This window comes from Dufourea novaeangliae, unplaced genomic scaffold, assembly GCF_001272555.1.
Source record: "Dufourea novaeangliae isolate 0120121106 unplaced genomic scaffold, ASM127255v1 scaffold101, whole genome shotgun sequence".
NCBI lineage: Eukaryota > Metazoa > Arthropoda > Insecta > Hymenoptera > Halictidae > Dufourea > Dufourea novaeangliae.
In genome coordinates, this window is record NW_015373989.1 from 1122427 (window position 1) to 1149069 (window position 26643).

General features: G+C 38.6%; 1 protein-coding gene across 2 annotated transcripts in view; it reads left to right on the top strand.

Annotated features, from left to right (window-relative positions):
- LOC107187774 (tyrosine-protein kinase Src64B) overlaps positions 1-26643 on the top strand; it is a 76968-nt gene that overhangs the window by 20905 nt on the left and 29420 nt on the right. For both annotated transcript variants that reach the window (XM_015575946.1, XM_015575947.1), the window contains exon 2: positions 23659-23694. The gene's annotated coding sequence lies outside the window, so the exon portion shown is untranslated. The remainder of the gene's footprint in view (positions 1-23658; positions 23695-26643) is intronic.

Below are 26643 nucleotides of genomic sequence, written 5' to 3' on the forward strand. Positions count from 1 at the left end.
TTCCTACAATTTCTAATAATTCTAGTAGTACGAAATAAATCTTCAAATTATAAAATTCATAGAAAACGAAGTCGAACACTTTAGCTCCCAAAAGGTTCATCCATTTTCCACGAATCCAATACATTCTCTGACCACTTGTTTGCATTTTCAATTTTGCAATCCACGACTCACAAATGTTTTTCTACATTTCTAATAATTCTAGTAGTACGAAATAAATCTTCAAATTATAAAATTCATAGAAAGCGAAGTCGAACAGTTTAGCTCCCAAAAGGTTCATCCATTTTCCACGAATCCAATACATTCTCTGACCACTTGTTTCCATTTTCAATTTTGCAATCCACGACTCACAAATGTTTTTCTACATTTCTAATAATTCTAGTAGTACGAAATAAATCTTCAAATTATAAAATTCACAGAAAGCGAAGTCGAACAGTTTAGTTCCCAAAAGGTGCATCCGTTTTCCACATTTCCAATAACAGCACACGTAACATCGACAGTCAATGTTCACAACGAGGAACGTGGACGCAGTAGAATGGTTCCTTTACAATTCTCATCCACCACACGTTCAATGTCCCCCTTCTAAAACAAGCTTCTCTCCATATTAGGACAGTTCTAACGTTTGTTCTATCGAAAATGTTCCATGTTTTATTTATTTCCCCCCGGCCTTCCGGCGTTCACCCTTCGTCTCGTCTATTCTTCGTTCGTCCCCCGGCCACTTTTTAATTGTCCGGTGTCTCGACGTCGTGAATATCAATGCCAGAATAAACATCCCCCCGTTTCGAACCGGTTACCAAACGCGTCGGGCTGCGCAACACCTCTAATCAGGCCAGAGGTTAATTAACTCACGCCGACGATTCTGTTCGCGGTGGTTTTCCGCCACGATTTCGTTCTATCATCGCTATAAATAGCAGAGCAGGCCCTTTTCCTTTTCAAACATTCCCGCCCCTCCCACCCGGCCTCTTCCTTCCTTCCTGACGTTTTGTCGGCACGCGACCAACCTCTTTCCCCGCTTAATTGCAACTGGGTCAGACCTTGATGGAGAGGGATAATTATCACGTTTAAGGAGATATGGAAGTCTCTGTCTGGCGAGCTACTGCTAACACGAAGAACACCCCAATGTGATACGTCTCAGATTTGGTTCATACTTTTCTTAGTTAACCCTCCGACTGTGGTATCTGGGTCCATTTCGACCTGGAATTTCAAAAATATCACGCATTGTTCCTGTTTAGAGTAACTTGCTAAAATGTATAGTTATTTGTATTTGCATTTTCTAAGAATTCCAGGGTAATTTTAAGAAATATTTTGCAGGACACATCCAAAGATGGATGAGTAGGAGTCTATCTGGACCCAGATATTGCCGTCTATATTCGATCATTAAAAATGTTCATCTTCTGAGGGTTGAAGTACAGTGATTCCTCGATGAATGCGACACGAGCAACGGCGTTATTCCCACCACTGGGGGAGACCCCTTGTGGAACCAATCGAAACAGAGTAAACAGAAGCCAAGGAGAGGCTCGGCTTTGGGCAAAAGACAAATTTATGAAGGGCTGGAAACTTTTCCGCCTTCCCACGAATGCTCCGAAGTGGACTCGAGCATGTCGCACTCATCGAGACATTACTGTATAGACTGTAAGACAAATTCTAATGTTTTTCTGCTACATGGGCCTTCGTTTTGGAGGAAATTAATAAAGATTTAAAGGTTTTTGAGTGTATGGTGAGACGTAATCTGAAACAGTGAAGATAACAGACGGTGTAACTGGATTGATCAACTCCTATATAATTTTTTGTATAAGAAACATATTGTCCGATTGTATACGTCTGGGCTACTCTGTTGCGATCCTGCTGGATCACTCGAGAATCTCAGCGCGGTGATTCAGTCGGAGGGATTGGGTAATGTGTACTGCGATTTTAACTCGTTACGAGAGTATGCTAAAACCGGTTGTGCATTGAAGGCAACGTTGTACTTCTGAAGTGAGATACGGATGAATAAAGTAACGAAGGCAGATGGAATTATTGTACCCAGGAGCGAGAAGATGGTAGAGCTTGGAAGGAAAAATGATATCTAGCAGACGGAAAGAGAAGAAACAGAAGGTTAAAGCGACTGGCCGACCACGAACCTAAATATTGGGGGTGTTCGAGGCCGAGTGCCCTAGGTCTTATTTTTCCACGATGTATTCGAAAGTATACTTAATAGAACGATCACTTTTTTATAATTTAATACAGGCAATCCCCGTATAATATGGTATTTCTATATCATGGTTAGATAATTGAGGAAACCCCATAACACGATTTTGCACTACTGCAGTTGAAGATTTGTATTGAATAGTATAATTTTATTAGTTAGTGGGACCTAACCCTATCTTTTATGTATACATACAGTGAGAGTCAAAAGTGAGTATACAGTTTGAAAGTATGGGATTCATTCATATTTAATTCTCTCACTTTAGAATTTAACATTTTCCATAGATGCTCTATTATATTGAGTATCTGGTGACTGCGGAGGTAGGACCTGACTGATTGAAAGTGTTTTCCAGCAAACAATTTTTCACCACCTTTGCTATATACACATTTTGGGCCATAAACTCTCAGTAAAAGACCCAGACTTGCAGCTAAATTTGATTTTGAAGTATTTAAATATCCAAATCTGTCCATAGTACTATAAATAAAAACCAACTGTCTTGCATCAAATGTTGGCATGCTGCCTGCAAACCATAATAGTACATTCACCAAGTTTAACCAAATTTTCTGGTTATCGTTCCGAATTTCTTTGTCTCGGACATTTTGGCTGCCTATTTATCCCGAAAACGTTAAAAATAATCATATCCAACTGTATTACTACCACGATCAATAGCAAGATGTAGAAGTATTACCTCACGTTTTGTAAGGTGTACACTTAGTTTTGACTCTCACTTATATAAATACTAGTTCTTAGTTTCATATAAAAAGGAATTCACGTAAAACAGCTTTTAGTAACCTAACCATCGTGTTGCAGGAGATTTACCTGCACCGCAATCTCGTTTCGCGACATATTTTCACGGTCCTCGCTCGAAGAAATTATATTCTGGCAGCGTGCAACGTGTCAGTTTTTCACTGTTATTACGAACGCTTAATAACCTCATCGTGTCGATCAGATTGTTGCTTTTTTTTTTTTTAGTCCCGTTCGTCAAGGTCGATTTTAAAAGATAGTTCGAACGGAGATATTTATTGAACACGGTTCGCGAAACGGCGTCGATATGCAAATGACGCGATTAAACCGGCTGAAAAATTGATGGTACGGGCATCGTTCATCGTCGAATCGATCGAGACGAGGTGAACCGCGGAGATAGGCCGGAAATAATGATCCTCGGCGAAGGTAAATGCACGAGAGGAGGGCCTGCCGAAAGCTTGTGTCGTCGACACGTGTTGCATGAACGGGGAAAATTCGTGAAAACTGCATCGCGAACGATTGGCTCTTAGAGGTTTAATCGAAAATGTTAATCGTTTCACTTCTCGTTGATCGATACGAAACGATTGAATCGCGAATGATAACAAGTCTTTGCATACCTGAGAAGTGGATTGCTGATTCTACGCATTTGTAGCGTGCGTAAGTGTATAGAACACATAACAATTTCATAAATCCTTTGCTGTTCTATGAACCTTTTAAAAACCAAATTTATTCAGAATTTAATTAGTCACATTTAAAGTATTTATGGCGAGGTGTTGGTGGGCGTGGAAACCAAGGGTGAAGAGGACATTCATCCGTTCAGATGAAAAAGGCTGGTTATTGTCAAGGTTTTTATTTAATATGCGCTAGAAGTGAAATTTTTTACATATATCTTGTAAGTACGTAACGAACTGTTCACATTCCAAATTCATAGTTTTATTTAGTTAGTAATCTAGGTTTGCCTAGCAACACTTTTCTAAATTAATTAATAACTAATGTTCCAATAGGTACATGCCATTAGACCAACGAAAGCATTTGTCTATGCATTATGACAGTTCAGAAATATTTGGTTGCTGCAAAAATAAACGTCAGTTTTGAACAGTAGTGATAATTTATTTTGAACAGAAAATTCTTGATCAAAAGAATCTTCTTGATCCCACGTTTAACGGTTCTTAGATGAACGAAATGATACCTACTATAAACAGTTTGTCTTTTACATCAGAAAAATCAGCGTATACTGTATACCAATTAACTCCATGTTTTCTAATTTTTTCAAATTTCATTTCGAAATAACTCGATCGGTGCTTAACATTTTATATCTGAAATAAATCTTAAAAATATATTTTCTGGAGTTAGTCACTTATAAATAAACAGCTCGATTGCGACGTGCTGTATACTGTGTACCGCGCATAAGTATTAGAACATCTGGTTTCTATGCAAAAAATGTGACGTTTCGTAAAGAGTGATATATCATAGGCTACTTTTATTACTTCATACTAGCATAATCATTGTCCGTCGAGATTTAATATCCCCTTAACAATATTTACTGCAGACTTTCAACAATTTCCTGATGCCTTGTAATATTTACCGCATACAGTAAATCCTCGATGAGTAACCAAAGACTCCTCGACATTGAACATAAAATATTTCATAAACTAATGGCCGTACGCTCCTGAAACAAATATCATTAACTTCAGAATTACAAGCTCTACCACTATGCTAAACCTCAATAAAAATTCATCGTTACACCTGGGGATCTCTCCTCGTCAGTGTCGAGGAGCCTTCGAACACCTATCGAGGATATACTGCACTCAATAAATGTCCTCGATAAGTGTGGATGAATACTAAAATCCATTGAATGAAATTTCCCATGACTCCCGACACTGTCAGCTCCGAGAATACGGTCTGCCGATTAATTTTCCCCGTGAAACTAATAAATATTCGTGGCCACGGATGGCCCATTGGATTATTCATGCGAAGAGTAAACAGTCGATCGCGCGCATACGAGCTTGTGTGCACCGAGAGAGAGAGAGAGAAAGAGGAGGCACACGCGGCCAATGGAGCGCAGAAAATTGGGCCCTGGTAAATAATTCCTGGGACCAACCGGAGGCCCCACATCTGGACAACACGTGCTCGAACGTCACACACCGCTTGGGCCGCTGCAGCTCTATACTCTCGGTTAATTTCGTTAATGGCAGAGGACACACGTCGAACCGAGTGTGCTGTCCAGATTTTGTCCTTTTCTGATACACAGGGGACCCTGGCCCGCACGTGTTCATCGGGGCCATTGCACGGGACGTGCCTCGAATTCGCTGATCCTCCTCTTAATACATACACGTCGCCTCTCCTGGCAAGAAGAATTCTAAACGGGACTATTCGCGCGATGTGCACTCTTGGGCAATGAGATTGTCGCGATTGATCACATAGCATTGATACATTCTTTAGCGAATTGAGCGGTTAGGTGTCTTTTGGGGTGTTTTAACGCAGGATTCTGTGTACTTTTTATCAGATTTAGACAGAATTTTATTCGAATTGTTTGTAGTGAGAAGTAGCAGTATCTGAGATCGTCATCCTGATCTTTAAATACTTGATGGTGATTAAATAATTATAGGTAGTTATCGGTAAATGTTGATTGTTTAGTAATGTAGAGGTAATAATTGTTTGCTAAGTGTCCAATCATTCGAGAGGAAGTATTATTTTATTATAAAAATTGGAATTTCCACGTTTAATCGATGAAAAATGATGAAATACTTTTTTTTGTTTTTTATTCATTATTTGAAACACTTTATCTAGAGTCTAGACAGTGAATTTGACCATTCCCTACTTTCAATCAAAGTTGAGCACAGTTTTAGTCGAATAAAACGTCATCCTGACGTTTAAACAACTGCATAAGAGATTAAATAATTGTTTGCCATGAGTCTACATATTTCTACATATTTAAAAAGAAGTATTATTTTAGTATAGAAATTTAAATTTTCACGTTTAATCAATGAAAAATGTCAAAGTACTTTCTTATCGTTCATTCGTTATTCCAAATTCTTTATTCAGGTAATGAATTTTGCCCATGTCTCCTTTCAATCAAAATGTTTCGTATCAGTATTATGACATCCAGGTGAACAAGACTTCAATTTTATCAAGTGAATCAACTATGGATGTCTATGGCTTCCATAAGTTGCATTCTAAAACCTGGAATCAAATCAAAAATTGATTTCACCGATTAAATTATTATTGAAATTAAAATAGTTAATTAATTTTCGTTATGATACGTTTCTCTTTATACATTTGAACTGTACGATTTTGACATTCGAACATCTGGAATCTGATAGAATGGCGGAAATTACCAAGCAAATGAAAAATGTTACATAAAATATGAATAACATAAAGGAATAAGATATACTGATTGAGGTGCAGACGAAACCACAGAGGAAAACCGCAAGGAAGTGAATGATATTATTCTATGGATCAGAATTGAAGTATCTCAGGAAGTATGAGACACAGAACAGATCAGAATCGAGTTCAGTCGGATACAGTTTGTGGGATATCCGGTTGATTTAACTCACTGGTTAAGAGGACACGCGTTTGCACTTTATAGCGACCTTTTATGAGACTGTGAACTGTAAAATCGCCATAACAAACTTTCCAATAAACAGTGAAGTGATTATTTATTGGCGATTTAACCTTTCGCCGGTTTTTCTCGATTTCCAGATTAGAGACGGAAATTGTGCTGGAATCAATCGAATCGTGTAAAAAAGAACAATATGTATAATTTTCGAGCGATATGATTAAACGATATTACTTCCTTTGCATATGGATTCCTACTTAGCTTTCTAATCCGTGTGAGACGTTCGAAACCTCTAACAGAGATTACAGTTGCAATACACATTTGATTTTCTCCTGGTTGCAATTAAGATCGTCAGAAATATTTTATACAGCGAGAGGTTTCTTTATCGAGGCAAATATATATACATATATACGTATATGTGTGTGTGTATGTACATTTGGGAATTCTTCGCGATGAAATAGGCGTTAATGAATTATGTATCCTCATTAAAGTTACATGAGAAACCGCTATGGTATCAGTGGAAAGAGAGAGAGAAAGTTCGGTGTTCTTTCTCAACGACATAAATATTAATCGATCTCTGCCACCATTAACCGAATGCTAGTGCCAGTTTATCCGGGAATAAGTGAATATTACCACCAAGAATTCAAACTTCGGCATTTGTGCGAAATTTTTTGAACAATTCCTTCGTTCTCTACTAATGATTCTTATTGAAAAGTAGGAACAGAAATTGATACATATATCGATAATGATGCTTTTTGGGGATAAAAATTTAAAGATCAATATGCAATATTTTCGAAAGATTCGCATAATATTGTGTCTATCAGTATGAACAAACGTCGATGTTTAATCGTAGTTAAAAACGAAGCGTGAAGTACGACTTTCATGTCGACCAACTCGTAATTTTAAATTACCCAATGATACGATCATCCACCGGCGAGACCTATTTATGATTTATCCGGCGATCGATCCTCGATCGGAAAAGTGTCATTTCGATCAAGATGGAAGTTTTCGATAATCTATTCGTTCGTCCTCGAAATTATACACCTGAAGACCCGAAAGTGTGACGTCGGCTGTCGTACAAAGAGTTATGGAGATTGATGGAAGAAGAATTGAAAATCCATAAAGGATCTCAGGAGAAAGTCTGTTGTGTTAATAAATCGTCGAATTTTCTTCGTAGATGAAACGTTGAACTTGAACATTCATCTTAAAAACAACGTTAGAAATCAGATCGAAAATATGTAAGAAGATTTTTCATTTATAAGTAGACTGCTAAAAAAATCATATTAGATATTATTTTATAAACATGAAAATTTGTTAGAAATTTATTCCCTGAACTAGATGTCTTATTGTGTTGCATGCAAATATAATTAAATTTCATTAAAATCTTTATTTCACTCCATTTTGCGTGCTAATATTTTCTATAAATGCACAAACATCCGCAGTCTATTTATAAGAATTGCTTGAAATATCAATGTTCGAGAAGATACATAAATACATCCACTTTACTGTATACGTTTCATAATTTCAGTATTATTTTTTACGTATTCTATATGTTACGTGAAATCCATATCTTGAATAATTTACCATATATTTATTAGTTCGCGCATTTCAAATAAATTAAGAACAGTGACTTTTCCCAGCTAACAGAAGCAGGTTGTATAATGGTATTATTTAACGAAACCGTAGCGGGAAAGCGAGAGGTTGCAAAGAGAACGATAGGATTTTCGAAAGTTCGATTTTTATCACGAAAGTGGAGTTGCTCGCGCATGAAAGTTTGATTGGTTCTCATTGCCAAACGTCCCTACCCCTTCCTATATTCTCAGTTTTATGTATTCCTCCTTATCGTGGACGAAGTCCCAGGGATTCTCTGTATTTAACCCGGGAATGCTCCCCTCCACGTTTCCCCCCTCGACTATTTTCTTCGTCCCGCCGGGTTCGTAGAAAATTCCACGGAATCGAGTGAAATAGAACGGCGAAGGGCTTGTTATCTAATCTCGGAGTATGCTCCAGCTGCGACCACTTAAAAATACACACTTCGTTCGTTCCTTTTGCGCTCTCCCTTCGGCTGGTTTCAGTGAGACCTCAGACGGCAGGCGAAAGGAAAAAGCAAATTAAAGGACTTCTTGCGGCCTGTGCTCCACGTTCTGGCGGGCAATTAAAACGCAATCCCGCGACAGATGCCTCGATATCGGCCGCTACGAAACCGATAACGCGTCGTTATCGTCGTTAATGCGAACATCAACTTCGCTGAATCTGTATTTTTTTTTTAAATATAACGCTGAAGCGCAGTCGTTAATTAAAGTTGTACGACATTTCTGTAATCCTCGTGCACCCTATGGACCTCTACCAAATTTATCTTATTTAACATCTACTCTGAATGTTTATTATTTAGCTACAGACCAAAGGATTGTAGGTTCAAACTGAAATATGAATCCTTAATTCAGAATTCGTCACAGTCCTTATTTTTCTAACCTTCTTGCAAATTGTGGACATCCACCAAAGTTATCTTACTTAAAATTCTGTTGTAAATGTTAATATTTATGTACAGATCAAAAGATTTCAGCTTCAAACTGAAGTATTAATTCTTAATTAAAAATTCGTCACAGTCTTCATTTTTCTGATCTTTTTGCAAATTGTGGACATCCACCAAAGTTATCTTACTTCAAATTTTACTGTAAATGTTAATATTTATCTACGGATCAAAAGAATTCAGCTTCAAACTGAAGTATTAATTCTTATTTCAAAATTTGTCACAGTCCTCATTTTTCTAACCTTGCAACTTGTGGACCTCCACCAAATTTATCTTACTTAAAATTTTGCTGTAAATGTTAATATTTACCTGCAGACCAAAAGATACCTACTTATTCTTCTGCTTTCACCATCTCCCTTCATATTCTACCACGTACTTTCTCTACAATTGAATTTTGAGTTTTCTGGTTCTCCGTTATAAAATCATCCGAAACCGTCAGGTGAAATATGATTATTTTATGAGTTTCAGCATTGACTACTGTCAAGCACTGCTGTCACACAAACAATAAAAAGAACATTTATCAAATTTATGGATAAAATGTCAGTAAGGTTTGAAGATATCTAATATGACTTGAGACATTTCAATCTGGAGAATTCAGAGTCTGATGCTGCACTACGTTTTTGGCAGCCAATAGCAGCAGGTGCAAATTATTTAAGGCACTGTTGTATACCAACGTTAATATTATTTAAATCTTTTCTTTATAGTATTAGTATTAGTGATCCGTATACTCTCTGATATCTATTCAAAACCTAGAAAATTAATCCCCGACAGTAAACATCCCAAATTCTTCCATCTATGATCTCATCTTTTCCCTATTATTCATCCTTGAACTTCGTTCTCAACGTCTTATCCCTTACTGACAGCTAGACTCAAGATATTCCCCACTCTTCAAATCACATTTCTGTGTCAAATAAGAACCATCTAGAACCGACTTTAGAAATACATATTTATTATACACACAAACGTATTTCGTTGAAATTTTCATGCTTATACTGAGTTCTTATTAAATATAATACAACAACCAGTCACCGGAATACAGCAGCATTTATAGCTGCCAGGTCTCTGTGAAATACAAGAGAAGAGAAAACTTCCATCAGATGAAACAAGCTTTCAATTTTATTCTTACCGTAATAAAATACTTAAAGGAAGAAAGAAATTCCTCCTTCTCTTCTCGTCTTTACAAATCACTTTATAAAATGTCATTTCCTATAACAATCCACGGTCTAGTAATAAAATTTCCACCTCACCAGTTGAATGTTAAATGCGTCAATACACCATTCAATTCCCCCTACATCCTGAACGAACGCTTTCACACAGTTGCTGACACATCTCTGACCATGCATCCCCTAAAACGCCCCATAGACCCATGAATTCCCATAAAAAACACTCGCGGTCGAGCCTTCATTTCCGACCGATAAAACGCCCGACATAAAAACAAGAAGAAAAAAAAGAAAATCCATCCGCGACCTCCGCGCTTAATTTCCCACCCCCTCTTCCATCGCGGTCATCCGAACCGGTTAATTCATCGTCGACGGGGATCGATGACGGTTCCCACGGGCGAACATTTCACTCGTGAACCAGAACCCAGAAACGTTTGAGTCGAACCCACGTAGGGTTCGATCGAAACCAGTCATTCCCTGGAAAATCGTCAGTCGTGAAGGGTAGTTATCACGCTCTATGTGTCTGTGTGTGTGTGTGTGTGTGTGACGGTGTCTATTAATGTCGCGGGCCTATTTCCGGATATATCTTGTTGCCGTGCGAAAATTTACCTCCCTCCTGGGGGAACGGGTATCGATCGATCGTGTCCCAGAGTCGAAAGCCCCTGAGCCAGAGAGAGAAAGGGCGAAACGAGAGGAAGAGGGAGAGAGCGACAGGAGGAGGGATGGGATTCGCTCCGCCGACGTTTTCACCCTAGTAACAGAGGGTGGAATACGCGGACGGGGTTTGGAGAGGGGGGTTAGGAACGGACGGAACTGGATAGGCCGTTTATTAAAGTTTTCGAGTACGAACCCTTCCCGAACGGCAACCAGTTGAATACACGTAAAAATATTAAACACGATACCACGTTGTGGAGGGGGTGGGATAAGACGAGGGAAAATTAAGGGAAAGGGGGGAGGGGTGGAAATCAGATAATAGGCTGGGGAATAGAGAACGGAAGCCGTCCCGACGCTTTTTACCCCTCCACGCCATTTTTCGTCTTCTTTCAGCGACTTTCCGCGTCGCCAATGTCGCGTCGGGAACTTTTTCGGATGAACTCCGGAGAATAGGGGAGGGAATACAGGAGCGGATGGAACTGTAGGGGGTGTGGTGTTTGGGGGCTTGTTCGAAACTGGATCTCGTCGACGCGCATACTATACCCAGTTTCCAGCGACTTGTTTACGAAAAAAATGGCGAACGACTCGCGTGGTCTGGTTTGTTCCGGGTCGGGGTGGCAAGTTACCGTGGAGTTGGAATTTCAGGCATTGAGGTTAGGGGTGTCCCTGTTCGTCGTAATATGTGATTTACGGTGGTTTTATTCTCAACGCGTTTTCAGCGGGAAAGTTTAGAAAGCTGGTCCTTTTATAATGGCAAGGATCGTCCCTCTTAATTTTTGCTTATATAACAAGTGATAGTTTTATATCTAGAAATTTATATTATTGTAATTCTATTGTTCTTTGTAGAAGATTATAGAGTTAAACCGAAATTGTGTACACATTATTTTATTATGTATTACAGATTCCTATATGTCACAAGTGCATGGTATTTTTTACATTTAACAACGACAATGAAGTAAAAATAGAGTTAAGCCATCAGCCAATGAAATTATTGAAAAATCGTGTCCTCTTGTAAAGCTGACAAGAAATCAACAACTAGTCTTAGTGTTACAAAGACTTGCAACGCTATCAAGTCAAATTTGTAGGTCACAAAAATTATACGTTCCACTGATTAACATAACATATCTTTAACCTTTAGAGGAATCTATTTTTAGGCTCCAAAGGAGCTTATTTTTTATAGGATAACATTATAACAAGTATACATATAAAAGTTCTAACACGAAAATATAAAAAGTTATGAAAAAAGCTGCCTCTCTTCTAAAGGTTAAGCATTGTTTTATTATAGTCTACAAAATAGAAACTTTTCGATCTTTCGCGAAATCTGATATAGTTACATTGTGTTTTCGTTTATGAATCATGTTGCATACATTCCCCGTACAGACGGCGGTTTTCGCCGGAATTCCAACTAATAATGCGATCGAAAACAATATCGAGAATCGTAATTACGCTGAAACGCGTATTACAATCCCGGCCTCGGATGCTCTGCATATGGCAGCTTATTCGTTATCGAACTTGCGGTTCGCAACCTGTGTCCGTGTCGCGAATACACGATCGGGGGACAACGACGTACGGGAAACGTTTATCGGGAATTTATTTCATCTGTAAAACGTGTATAAACATTATGCCGTTCCGTGTGATTCAGTGCAATGAACACACGTACTTTAGTGTATTTTCGAAAATCTTGTTTTAATGCTGCACTTGGTGATAATGGAATATTGTACTTGATTTAACTCTTAGCTGCAGATGTTTAAGAGATAAATGATCCAGCTGTGACTACATCGTAACACTTTTAATAACCAATTGAATATTTTTATGGAAATGGTGTATGATTAACTATCGATTAAAGGTACTGAAACATCAGAGCTTCAGAAATTGTCCACTAAGGTGTTATGGGGAAATAAAAATTCTAAGCTGTCGTCTGTAATTAAAGGTATCTATCATATGTACATATATGCGTCATGACTAAAGTGAATAAACAACGTTCAATTGTGAAAATTAAAATTGAAAGAAAAAACGATTCTTTCAAAGTAAAAATATTCAGAATCATTTTACCAGTATTTTTCATAATGTGCTAAAGTTTCAAACAATTGTTGATCTATGGATTGCACTTTCAGTGATGAATCATAACGTTGAAAGGGTTAACTATCTTTTGAGTTTCACTTTTTTTCAATATTAATGCTTCATTTTTATCGGTCATATAAAGACTGATTCTCACGGTAGAATCTTTGTACGCCTGGCTGATAACCTTTACAAGAAAACTTCGTTCGATAAGTAGTGACGTGGGAACTCTGGGTGTATACAAGTTAACGAATACACTTCTTTAATCTATTTCTTAATACCTTTTTATCCACTTTTTTAAATTACTATTTAATTAACTTTCTGATGAAAAAGATTGATTAATTTAATATAGATTAAGATAATGATGTAGAATTTCTTATAGTACGTTAAATCATAAATTGTGGAGGTAGTATAATTGTCATTTAAATAATCAATATCATTACTTACAAATGCCTTCAGATGAAACTATTGCATTATTTATATTACATACATACTTTCATTTTTTATTAGGGTTAATCTAATCGTCGTGCACTGTTTTAATCACATATTTAATTCGAGAAATTTGTAAATTCATTTAACACCAATAGCTTACATATTATTACAATCTATCAATAGCTAAATGGTTTCTTAATTCAATTTGTATTCAGATCTAATTTAATTGAAGAATCAGTAGTAATGCAAAAGTTTATCGAACATTGCAGAATAAAATAAAATCATGTAGGCAAAGATAGTCAGCAGAAAAGTAAAACAACCCTAAGCCTTCCAAATATACAATAACTATATTATACTTCGACAATCATATTTTTATGGTCACTAAAAAAACTTTCCTCCAAATCCCTCTGTTCCCAAAAGAAGCACTACATTTAACTCCAAACCGCGTGGAGCACACATTACAAGCATCCGATGGCAATAAAGTGCTCAGCCCCCTCCCCCCTAGTTCTCGATCTCCGCCCAACGTGGTTCCGTGTGCCGCTGATCCAACGATTTCTTTCGCAAGTGGCACTTGCCCGTTAGTACGCGAAGCACGTCGACGACGATCGCTCCCGCGCGATATCGGCCTAGCGAGCTCACGAGCCAGGCGGTCGTTACGAATGAAATAAAAGCCCGGTATATTGTCTAGTTAGCAGTAATGAAAATAACACGACCGTTACATAGTTGAGACACACACTCCTGAGGACGTGTCGCGTGTACGTGCCACCGTGGAACACGTCGCACAGGGACAAAACATCGTCCAAATGGGAATGCTTTAGGGGCCGAGACAAATCTTTGAAAGGCCACGTTGGTAGTGCTATCAATAGTTCGCCTCTAGTGGCCACTTCACCCTCCAACCTTTTTTACACACAGTGGCGTAGAGAAAAAAAGTAGTAGGGTCAGGGAATAATGTCGACGTTCGGACAAAAGGGCGATATACAGGGTGTAACAAAAATGTTGAAGAACCGGGAAATGGGAGATTCGTGAGGTGATTTCAAACAAGTTTTTCCTTAACAACAATGTTATCCGAGGCTTTGTTAACGAGATATTAACGAAAAACCCCGACCAATCAGAGCGCGAATCTCCCAGCCGAGTTCCCGCGGTAACGTTGGCTACCAATCGCAGCGCTTAACAGCCTCGCGCTCTGATTGGTCGGGGTTTTTCGTTAATATCTCGTTAGTAAAGCCTCGGAGAACATTTCTGCTAAGGAAAAACTTTTTTCAAATCACCTCACGAGTCTCCTATTTCAGGGTCCTCCAACATTTTTGTTACACCCTGTATGGAACTTTGAAAAACGCGTCATTCTCTTTGTTGACCTCTGATCGACGACGACGACGTGAGAAACGGGGAATAGATCGAGCAACATCCCATGGAAGATTTCCTGGTATCCGTGCAGCTGATGAAAAATAAAGTCACGGTATTATTGGATCGAGTCGCCGGGTGAAAGGTCAAACAGAGCCCACGAAAACGGGGTGAGGATCCATAGACCGGGGCTATTTACGGCTGATAAACCTTATATCGTCGAGCGTTCGCCAAGATGGACCGAGAATACTACGCTACCCCCGGATTAGCGAACGCTACTCGCCCCGGATTAGTGTCGTCGCGTGGTTTCTTTAGTTTGTTCGGGGTAGATGGTATTCTTGGTTACTACTGGTGAACTTTTTTTTTAGATTCCTTATCGTAATGGTGGTATTATTCTTTTAGGTTATCTTTCATTATAGAATCGTTTAGATAACCTATCTGAACATAATAATATTACAATTTTATAGATGTTTTAATGGTTATACGAGTTTGGATCACTGATTTATGTAAATGTTATAGGGAATACTTTGTATGAAATATTGAAGACTTAACAGAAAATTTATTGTTCTAGGGCAGTCTAGTGATTGCACTCTGTGATCCATGTATGCAACCCAATTGACTCCATTAACCCTAGTGCACCGTTCAATAAATTGAATCCATTACTCGTCCTTGAATTAAGGAAATATACTTATATATCACTGTATCGTTATATCATGTAAACTACTGGTGTCAAATTGACTTACAAGTTTTTTTGATCAAAAGTATAATTGATAGACTGTGAAAGTTTATGTAAATTCACATTTTCAAATACAAATATCGAAAAATTAAAATGGGACAGAATTTTGGATTCCGCACTTGAAATTCGTCTATGCTCACAATAACACATAAACAGAATCAAGTTACATTATAATCTTCATTTTAATGCATTTCCTAAGGGATGCTATAAATGCACTAAAACCTGCAGTCTAATAATTTAAAAATTAAATTCCGGAGTCTGATTAAAGTCACCCAACCAGTGTCCCCAACTTCATATAAAACCAGCTATACTCAATTTTTTTTAGTATCCTATGTACCATTACTTTCATTAACATTCTACCATAATACGTTTACATGCAGAATTCTTCCGAAGAAAAGTACAATTTGCGTTTTCTATGATAAAAATCAGATCGTACAGAGACTTTCCTACACCATTCAACTGTGTTTCCTCCACAATTTTTTCCTGACTCTAAACAAGGGACTCGACCCAATGGGGCATGACTCACCATGCAACAGAGACTTTGAAGTAGTCACCAAGATTTTCTTCAGGGGTTGAACAGATCGCATGGTTCACCCTTACAAAGAACCGACAGGGCCGAAGTAGACCAAACAGTTCAGCGTTCATTTAGTTTTTCCTCCCGTTCCCGTCGACTTGGGGCACCGGAGAAAGATGTCCTTCGAGTTCCTTGTTACAAACTCCCATAAATTCTCCCCCCGTAGTCTCCGCCAGATGGAAACAAGAACCGCCAGGGGATGTTCGAGGCCGTGGTGCTCGAACGCTACCACCATCGCCAGGAAGTCGTGTTCCGCGCGGCGACCTAATAGCATTTTAGCGATATCGAGCGGCTTTCGCCCGCGTAACTAGCGGCTACAAAGACGCGGGGAGGCGGGAAAAGGTTGTCGACCTTTAAAATCCGTGTGCCCGAGTGCTCCAGAAACCTCGAATGTCCGGGACATTCGATTCTTCCGCGCGGATCGTTTTTCGATCCGGGGACCTCCGCGTCGCTTCTTTCTCCCTTCCCGTCGTGCTGTAATCGGGGTGGACGTGTGTGTCTATTTTCGGAGGGAGAGAGAGCTTACCTTGCCTTTTGTCGTCGAGCGCATCGATGCCTGATTTAAACCGTACGACGGGGAACGGGGAACAAGACGATCGACGGTTTGGGATTCTTGAATGGCTTTAATTGCGAACGAGAATGTTACGACGTCTTGTTGTCCTTTCTATTTAGTTCGTTGGCAATTTAACCTTCTTGTAATGCTTTATTTGAATAGGAAACATGGGCGAAGACATAGGGTAAAATTAGGTACATATAGTAAAAGTTTCATGAGAGTTGGTAGTTCCTCGTGAGAGTTTCTACTTCATCCCCACCACTGGGTGGGGAGGAGGCAATAAATTATGTGATTGATAGGTTTCATATCGGTTTCTGAACAATTTCTGATGAGTATTAAATAAATTGAACTTTGTTTATTTTATTGCATATCATTTTATTTTTGTTCCTAAGTTTATTGTTTCTTTATTTTGTTTAAAGTGTATTCGATTTCATTGAGAATAATATAAAGTAGTGACTTATGCAAGGAAGTTTTGTCACATAGATGAGGCATTTTACCCGACTACAGACTCTTCTCGATTATTGTCTCGAACTCGGGTCTGCGCCGGGTCAACAATCTTATAGGGAGAAATGCTTCAGTTTTATGCCCGAAGCCCGAGCCTCGGCAACAGAAGGAGAGTGTTCACGCCCAGTGATAGGGATAACGACTGGACAATAATCGTGTAGCCAAATGATAATTGAGAAGAGTCTGTACTATGTATATCACAAAATGCCCTAATTAAGGTAAAAGAACAGTAATTATTTTCTACTATCTTTAATCACGTTCAGATCACAATTAACTCCTTGCCACATGATTTCTTTTACGACTTCACTCTGAAGAATATCTTTATCGTTAATATTTTCTCAGATACAAAAGGAATTCTATTCTTATAGCAAATGTTACATTTATTCGAAACCTTAAATGTTAATATTTCATGCTGACCCAACGAAAACGAATAATATACATGTTTACTAAATTCAGTTTGAAATCGTTATCACCTGTCTGACTCGATGTTGTAAGGCAAGGGGTTAAGGTGTAATCGTGAAGATAAATGAAAAATTAATGTTATTTGACAGATAAAATGAACAATTCTAGTTTTCATTGAATTTTCTTTAAATATGTAATGTATTGTCTAACCTAATTGCTCGATCGATTCTGCGGGTAATATTACTCTTATCTAAATTAAAATGTTACTGAAATTTCCGGTGTGTTCGAGATCATTTGATCCACCAAAGTGCACTATGTCCATGTACCTAGAACTAATCTTGTTATCGACAACACGTTCCGAGGTGATGGGAGCACAACGAACAAACATCGAGGTAACACATAAACGAAGGATTTTCCGGTTTATTGTTCGCGATTCGAAATAACGTAGGTTTCAGGATACGGGACGGGCTACTATTAAATTCGTAAAGCAAGAGCGGAAATTACATTCGGCCCGGATTCGCCTTCCGAAAGGATTGAGTTTCGGGCGGGTTTAACACATTTTCCTCCATCTGAAAGGGCCTGCGAATCGTCAGGTGTTTCAACACACGTACCTACCGCGAAACTTTCGTTATTCCTGTCGATCACGTTCCAACGAACGGGAGCCTTTTAATGGCGGCCGACTGGCCCGGAAACCTCTGATCCGCTAACAAAATCTCGCTCGACCGTGTTTTCCGGCTCGATTCCGTTAGAATGTACCCGCGAGACCGCCGCCCACTTTCCCGCAAATTTATTTTTGGAGGAAGTCTCCGGGTGGAACCGGCCGCCGATCGATGCGATTCACCGCGTCTTCCGGCATCCGTTCTTTCAGCGTCGAGCGAGCTGAATGGAACGTCATGCTACGCTTGCATTTTATGCCAAACACGGAAACCAGGTTCAACAGTTTTCTTTCACTTTTTCACGGAAACTTAATTTCGCGGAATGAAATTTTAGGTTCCTGGCTTAAGGACGATACTGGTGGAAGCTCGTGGGTCGTTGCAAATAGTGTGAGAAAGCTTTAAAAAATTTCTTACACCTTTCTACGGAAATTTCATCGTTTCAAAGGTATAAATTTTAGGTTCCCGATCTGAGAATGGTACCTACTGGTAAAATGCTCGTAGATCGTTGTAAAAGAAACAAGAAAGCTTTAAAAAATTTCTTGCACTTTTCTATGGAAATTTTACCATTTCAAAGATATATCAATTTTAGGTTCCCGATTTCAGAATGGTACCTACTGATAAAATGCTTGTAGATCGCTTTAAAAGAAACAAAAAAGCTTTAAAAAATTTCTTGCATTTTTCTATGGAAATTTTACCATTTCAAAGATATATCAATTTTAGGTTCCCGATGTCAGAATGGTACCTACTGGTAAAATGCTCGTAGATCGCTTTAAAAGAAACAAGAAAGCTTTACAAAATTTCTTGCACTTTTCTATGGAAATTTTACCATTTCAAAGATATACAAATTTTAGGTTTCCGATTTCAGAATGGTACCTACTGGTAAAAAGTTTGTAGATCGCTGTAGAAGAAACAAGAAAGCTTTTAAAAATTTGTTACATTTTTCTACGGAAATTTGAGAATTTTAAAGATACAAATTTCCTGCTTGAGAACGATACTGCTTAAAAGCTCATAGATCGTTACAAAAGGTGTAAGAAAGCTTCAGCAAAGTTTTTTCACTTTTCTACGGAGATTTCACAATTTTGAAGATAAACATTTTAGGTTACCTACTGATCTGAGAATGGTAACAGGTAACAGCATATAAATTGTTGTAACAGGTGCAAGAAAGTCTTACATCACATTTTTCCAAAGTGAATATTTATGGCTGAAAGCGGGATTCTTTTGGATGTCGAGCATAACAATAAAACGAAGCAAACCACTGCCTGTACTTTTATTTTATTCGTTTAAAAAATATCATTTAAAAGACATTGTACTTACAATTCATTATACATTAGTTATTGGTAGATGGAAGCAGCATTCAGCAGTTTGTACTCGAATTAAGGCGTTTTGTTATTCGAAGGGTTTAATGACGAACTTACGGGAATTATGCAAATGATTCGAATTTCCATGTGAGAAGTGGAACCTTGCAGCGGATCGGAGTCGTTGACCGAAGTTTCGTCGTTGCCTCGTTCGCTATCTATGTGTTACGAGAAGGGTCGTTAACAGTAATTTCATACCTGTTTAAACTAAATCGCGGACGATAATACGACGGGAAAGGACCGATTACAAAGGCGTTTCACGACAAACAGCCGATAACAGATAAAAGGGCGTAGTTGGAGATTAAAAAACTTGGACAGGGGTGGTATCAGCGAACTCGACACAAAGGAGTACACGACGAACTTCACTATTTCTACCGGCAAAGGCTGTACTAATTTGAACATAGTAATTTTCACGTGAAGAAGTTTAAAAGAAACTTTATTAACTATACTTCAGAATCTACATTATGCAAATGTAGAACCTTAATAATTCATTTCTCGAAACGAAACTCAAAGAAAAATTTATTTACTTTGTTAAGAGCAGGTTCGCAATAAAAAGACACCCTGAATAAGCTTTTTGAAACTTTTTACTACTAAGTACTTAATTATAGACGACCAGATGTTCTATAAATGCATAAAATTTGCAGTGAAATTTCCTTACTTCTATTGATCCTCCAATTAAATTCTATAATTTATACTAGTCAGACTAAGAAAACGATTTAATTCACATGAGCTTCTTTAAAGACATTATATTAAAAATGTATATTGACGACTAATAAACTGTTTTCTCATGGATTTAATAATTATTTTTAGAAGTCTATGCTGTACAGTGCCCCGTTTTATTCTTCGCGAAACGATCGATCGGCTATACCTCGCGCGCAGGTACAACGACCGAATTAATAACGAACAGGCGCCTACGTAACGCCGCGCGGTAGGAAGCGACGCGTACGAAAATTTATTAGCAATTTTCTTGGTCCGCCGCGAACTTTCCTTATGGTGCAACCGCACGGAAGCCGGGCTGTATGTAGGTCGAGATTGAATTGAAATTCGCAGATTAACTGGGGAGGGCCCATTGATACCGTCAAGCTTTTAAAAGCCCCGTGTCGCCATAAAAATTGGATTTTTTAAACGCGTTCGTCGCCTGCGCGATGTTGCTTTCAGTGCCTTTAAACGGTCGCTCAATTTTGATTGGACTTTAATGTAGGAAAAGCTGATCGCTCACAGAAAAAAATCTGTATTTTGTATTATGTTCACGTAATGTAGTCGTCATTTTCATACGATGTAATAGTGTATAAAAAGTTAAATTTTTTACGTAAATACGAAACTTTTATTGTGGGAATGAATGTATTATCCGCCATCTTGTACGCCACGAGATGGTCTGCTGGTAGAAGATTATAAATTAGAGGGGGGAATCTTCAGTACCTTTGAACGAGTTCTTGATTTTAATTCTGCTGTATTATTGGAAGAAACAATTCCTACTTTTTAAATGAGTTAATCTGTCTCTTTGTTTATAAGGGATGAATTTATTAAATGGTAATGTTATGGGTAATTCTTAGTATTCACTTCCTTCTGGTGTAATTAGTAATTAGCAACAGATGTCAGATTCCATTTGTTTACCATTACCTTATTAAAAAATCTGAGTTTATATACAGGGCGTTAAAGAAAAAAGGGTCTAAGACATTAGACTTATTTCTATTGATTAGAGTAGGTATTCATCCAGTGGAGTAAAATATGTCTAATCAACATAGGTACTAAAATCAATCCTTTCGATGAAAAATACAAAAGTTTATTTTCATATTCAAGTTTGATATATCTTTCTTTCATTCCACTACATTTTTAGATATTCCTTCCGTACCTCCTATTGCTTGTTATCATACAACCTTGAACTAAAACTTTGAAACCAATTTTTCTGTTTGCATTCAATGTATGTTACTCACTTACTGATTTTAGGATCTGTGTTGATTAGATATTTTCTACTCCAACTGGTGCACTATTAGCCCCTAAAGTTTTAGATCCTTTATTCGAACATCCTGTATACTCCTCATAGCTATGAGTTTTATTTACATCATCTCCCAGCAATACCCACCAAAAATCGTTAACACAATCCCTGTCCTCTATTCCCACCGCTCGCAACATACACATCGACAGGTGCACAATCGTGTCAACAACGAACATTCCGCGATATCCATGAAAACGACCGTATAAAATCGGTTGTGGAAACATTCTCTCCCGTGGTCCCTTCGCCATCTGCGGCAATCTCACGGCTCGATATTTCGTAGCTTGCCTCGCTAGCAAGAAAAATGGACCAGTTTTCGAAAATCCCAGGTGAAATCGAAGCGTACTCGAATACACTGTGTGGCGTAACTAAAAAATCACCGGAAAGTTTTCAATTCTTACGTATTATGATTAAAATAAAATCCATAAAAGGATAGATTATATTCCCTAGAAAAAAATGGATCGTTTTTATTTTAACAATATACAAGGATTGCAAATTTTAGGGTAGTTTTATAGTTATGCCGCTCAGTGTATACAGGGTGTAACCAAAATATTGGAGGACCCGGAAATGGGAGACTCTTGAGGTCATTTGAAACAAGTTTTTCCTTAACAAAAATCGTTCTCCGAGACTTTGTTAACGAGTTATTAACGAAAAACCCCGACCAATCAGGGCGCGCATCTGCCAGCCAAGTTCCCGCGATAACATTGGCTAAGCGCTGCGATTGATAGTCATCGTTACCACGGGAACTCGCGCTCCGATTGGTCGGGGTTTTTCGTTAATAACTCGTAAACAAAACCTCGGAGAACATTTTTCCTAAGGAAAAACTTGTTTCAAATCGCCTCACGAGTCTCCAATTTCCAGAACACACAGTTTCCGAAACATGAATAAAATCGCGTAGCAAAATTAACCTAAAAATTTCCTTTAAAATCGACCGGACATCTCTTTTCAGGGGCTCCCCGATCGTTTCACCCCTCCTGGTCCTCCCTTCTTCCTCTCTGTCTCCCGGACCACGCTCTTGTACACCTTTTTCGTACCGACATTTTTTTTTTTTATGTCGTACTTTAGCCATCAAAGCTTTGTCGGCGCGTTGGCCGGAACAACGAGCAGATTCGAAATTAGCACGGCCCGATGGAGGAGAGGGCAGGTCTCTCCCAGCGTTTTCCTTCCTGGAGCAGTCAGTCGAATCGTACCTTTTCCCCTTTCTCCGTCGCAGTCTTCCTTGAGGGCCTTTGCACTCCTCGGCCACGTCATTACCACGTTAAACGTTCTCCCCTTATCAGAGGGATTGGGGGTGGGGATGTAGAGAGGCTATCGATCTCTCTTGTTCCCCTGGTCCGCAAGCGAAGCCACGCGACGACGACCCGTTCTCTCTCCAGCCGAACGACCCGAGGGTCTCGACGCCGACGATGTATTTCTTACGACAGGCGGAAGAAGACCGCTTTGAGATATATATATATGATGCCCTTTTGTTTTTTCTCTCCACCCGGTAAATCGCTATCTGCGCGGCGACGGGCATTGTTCGATCGCCGACGCAGATACCCAACGCTTTCCCATCCCCTTCTCGGGGGGCTTCCGCGTAGACAGAAGGGGGTGGGGAAAACGCGCGGTTCGGTGACTTCGTAAAAATATATCGGTGTCGTTCACTCGACGCGGACAGGCGATCCGTTGGTCTTCTGGTAGCTCGTTAGGACGTTGAACGTTATAGTTTTTATGCTTGGGAGTGGATCGAGATTGGATACGTTTGTTTGAGTCTCTGTTGTGGATAATATAATTATTCGCAGGTTGTCTTGAATAATCGTTACTTTTATTATTGATCTACTAGTAATTATTAGGGGTGGGTTGGAACCTAATTTTTATATTCTCGAAACTCGAGTCAGTGTGTGATTTTGAAACCCTTGAAACTTGAAGCGCTGATTTTGTTTTGTAAGAAGAATATTTTGTTTTTTGAACTGGTCTCTAGAACATTTTTGCATAAATGTTTATTGAGTATAGTTAAATAAAATAGAAACAAAAACTTAATAATATGTATTCACTTATCCTTTTTAGCACTAACACTCGATAGTTTAGCAGTTTCTACTTTTTAATACCACTAGATAATAGTATAATTCGTAATTGAAAAACAACGTCTTGTCTATTTAATCTTGTAAACTGTTCAAAGTTTTTCACTATGTATTATTCGACTAAAATAATGCCCAACTCTAATGCACAGTGTTTCTTCGTTACAGGAACGCTGCTCGGGGCTGGAGATGCGATTATATAGGGTGAGTAATTTAAATCGATCGCCTCTAATATCTTCGAAACCATTAATGTTACCGAAATGTATTTCAGATAAAAGTTGAATGGTTTCGAAGGAGAAGTTATATGTGTTATTTTTTTGTAGCTGGATGCATAGAGGATATATGAAGATAAATTTATTTATTTAAACTATATATTTTCATAATGCACATAGTTATTTACGTCGCATTATGATCGAAATATGTATAACAGCGATACATTCTATTCCACTTTCTTTTCCAATGTTCCTAGGAAGAAAAGCAACAGGATTTGCTTGAATACTTAATAAAAGATCAGATGTATCGTTACAGGAACTTGAAACCGTTTTTCCAGGAAATCCTGTTCATTTCTTTCTCTTATTTTACTCCTTTTAGTCTCGACGGTTACCGTCGCCCGTTCACTTTACACCCAAGAATATTGACAATCGCATTCTCCTCCGCGCGGCAGTCTCTGCATTTCAAGTTGGAAATCCCCCGTCGAAGGAAAGCTTAAACGCGCATAGGTATCGTGTACCCGTCGCGTTTTCATTCCGCGACGGAATTTCGTGGACTCAGATATTCCTTCTTCGAGGAGGCTCACGGCTCAAAGGAATTGAAGGCGGTCCCCGGTCAATCTGAAACTTTAATGAGTTTTTATCGAAGCGCGAAGGAGAACCTCGGATCTCCCAGGATATAAAATGTCCGTACAAGATACGATCTTCTTAACCAGATGAATTTATCGTATCCCTCTGGAAACTTATTAGACGAGTTGGCTCGCGAGCGTTCTTTCTCCCTGAATGATTTATCCCTCGTTAATCCCCGTGAATTCCGAGCGGACGGAACTTTGTTAGAAAGATAGCGAATCTATCTTCATCTTGAAAGGAATAACATACTTTGCGGTAGTATGGTTTCCCACTCTATCAAATATTTCACCGACAGTGCTCCGAAAATGTAACAGAAGACTAATATTGTATCTGAAGTAAGTCACACTATATACTTTTTCTTGACCATACCGTGGTTCAGTGGGTAAAACTTTAGATTAAAGAATGAAGCTTCGCTGTATCCTTCTGGTATATTGCAGAAGTTTTGAAGCACTGTTTTCAAGCATAAAATAAGTTTAAACTACAGTTATAAAATAAACTTGCAAATTAAATCGAAAATTAGTTCCAAGATCGTTCACATATACTCTTAAGATAGATGAAGAATAGTAATCAGACATATAAAATTTCCATCTTCAATCCTGGCAATTTTTATTGACACCAAAACTACCACGGAATAACTTACAGCTATGACACTTATAGATGCACGAGAAAATATGTACATACGCTGTGTAGCGTAACTATAAAACCACCTGAAAATTTTCAATTCTTATGTATGTATTGTGGTTGAGATAAAAATGAACCAAGTATGCTATGTTTGAAATCCTGTTGAAGAAGAATGTTTTTCCAGAAAAGGATGGGAAAAAAGTGGTTCGTTTTTATTATAACCACACCAAGAAGATAAGGATTGAACATTTTAGGGTAGTTTTATAGTTCTGCCACGCAGTGTATTAATACATCTAATAATAATTATCTAAATAATAATTCTTTTAAAATTCTATTAAACAATTATAATATTCATTAATAAATTATAAAATTTATTCATTTACAGACAGCACTGAGACTTATTAACACTTTGATGTCGGATGACGTAGTAGTACGTCTTTTTTAAATAAGAACTAGAATAGCAAAAAATCGGGAAAAATCGCTTTTCTCATATATATATAAACATTGACAAATAAAAGTTAGATAGTAATTTCTAAATATTTCTCGAACAGCTAAAGTTGTATATTTACAAACACAAAAACCCTTTCGCCAGCAAAGTGTTAAAAATCTCAGAAAATACAATGTCGTCAATCGATGTAATTCTTCTAAAAAATTACAAACCAGTCATTTAACTGCTTTAACAAGTCTAGTGTTACAGACGTCCGACAAATCCATCGCTTAACCCCTTGCCTTATAACATCGAATCAGACTCATGGTGACAGTATCAAAATGGATTCAACCTAAATATTATTCCTTTTCTTTGAGTCAATATAAAAACTAGTTTGCTGATATTAATATTTAACCTATAGAGTAAATGTACAACTGCGCTTAGTACAAGAATTCCTTTTAATTCCGGGGAACTATGAACAATAAAATAAATCTAGAAACTGCAGACATCAAGAAAATCATAGGCCAAGGGGTTAATTTTACAATAATTCCAACTGTATCTACAACGCCACCGATGTTCCCCAAGGCCAAAAAAAAAACGGTGTCCCAGGATCCTCCGCGTCATTCGGGTGTCCGTCCCGTTGAATTCGATCTCACGTTCGGCCGGCTTCCGGTGTTCACGTAAATCGTCACGTCTGCTTGAACGTCTTCGAACGCAACCAGACGACGAGAAAACGTCCCGTCTGCGACACGCACACCGGGGGGGTATCGTCGATGCACGAAGGAAGTCCCTTACGTGCGTGGATTGCATACGCGATCGAGCTGAGACCGTCTAAACGAAGAACAGAGAGGACGAGTGAGAGTGGACGCCCGTAAGCCGGGGCGAGAATCGATGCCTCTGCTTCTTGTTTCTTTTTTCTCTCTTGTTTTCTTTCTTTACTTTTTTTTTTTCCAAAAGCTGTCGCTCGTTGTTGTCTACTGAATCGTAATGTTGGAAAAGTTAAGCGTTTCTGCCCCGCCCCCGGACGCTTCCCTCGTTTTGCTTCTATTCACACACAGACACATTCACACGGGATTGTCCGCGACACATCCTGAAGTTCTCTTTGTCACGGTTACAGGGGTGGAGAAACGCATGCTCGGCTGCTTGTAATCGCGTTGTCGAGCTTTCGTGTCGATTTTTCGGCTTTCAAACGGGAAACACACGGAGGCTGGGGATAGGTCAGTGAAGCGGCAGAATGCGTCTTCCCTTTTGGTGGAAAACAGGGAA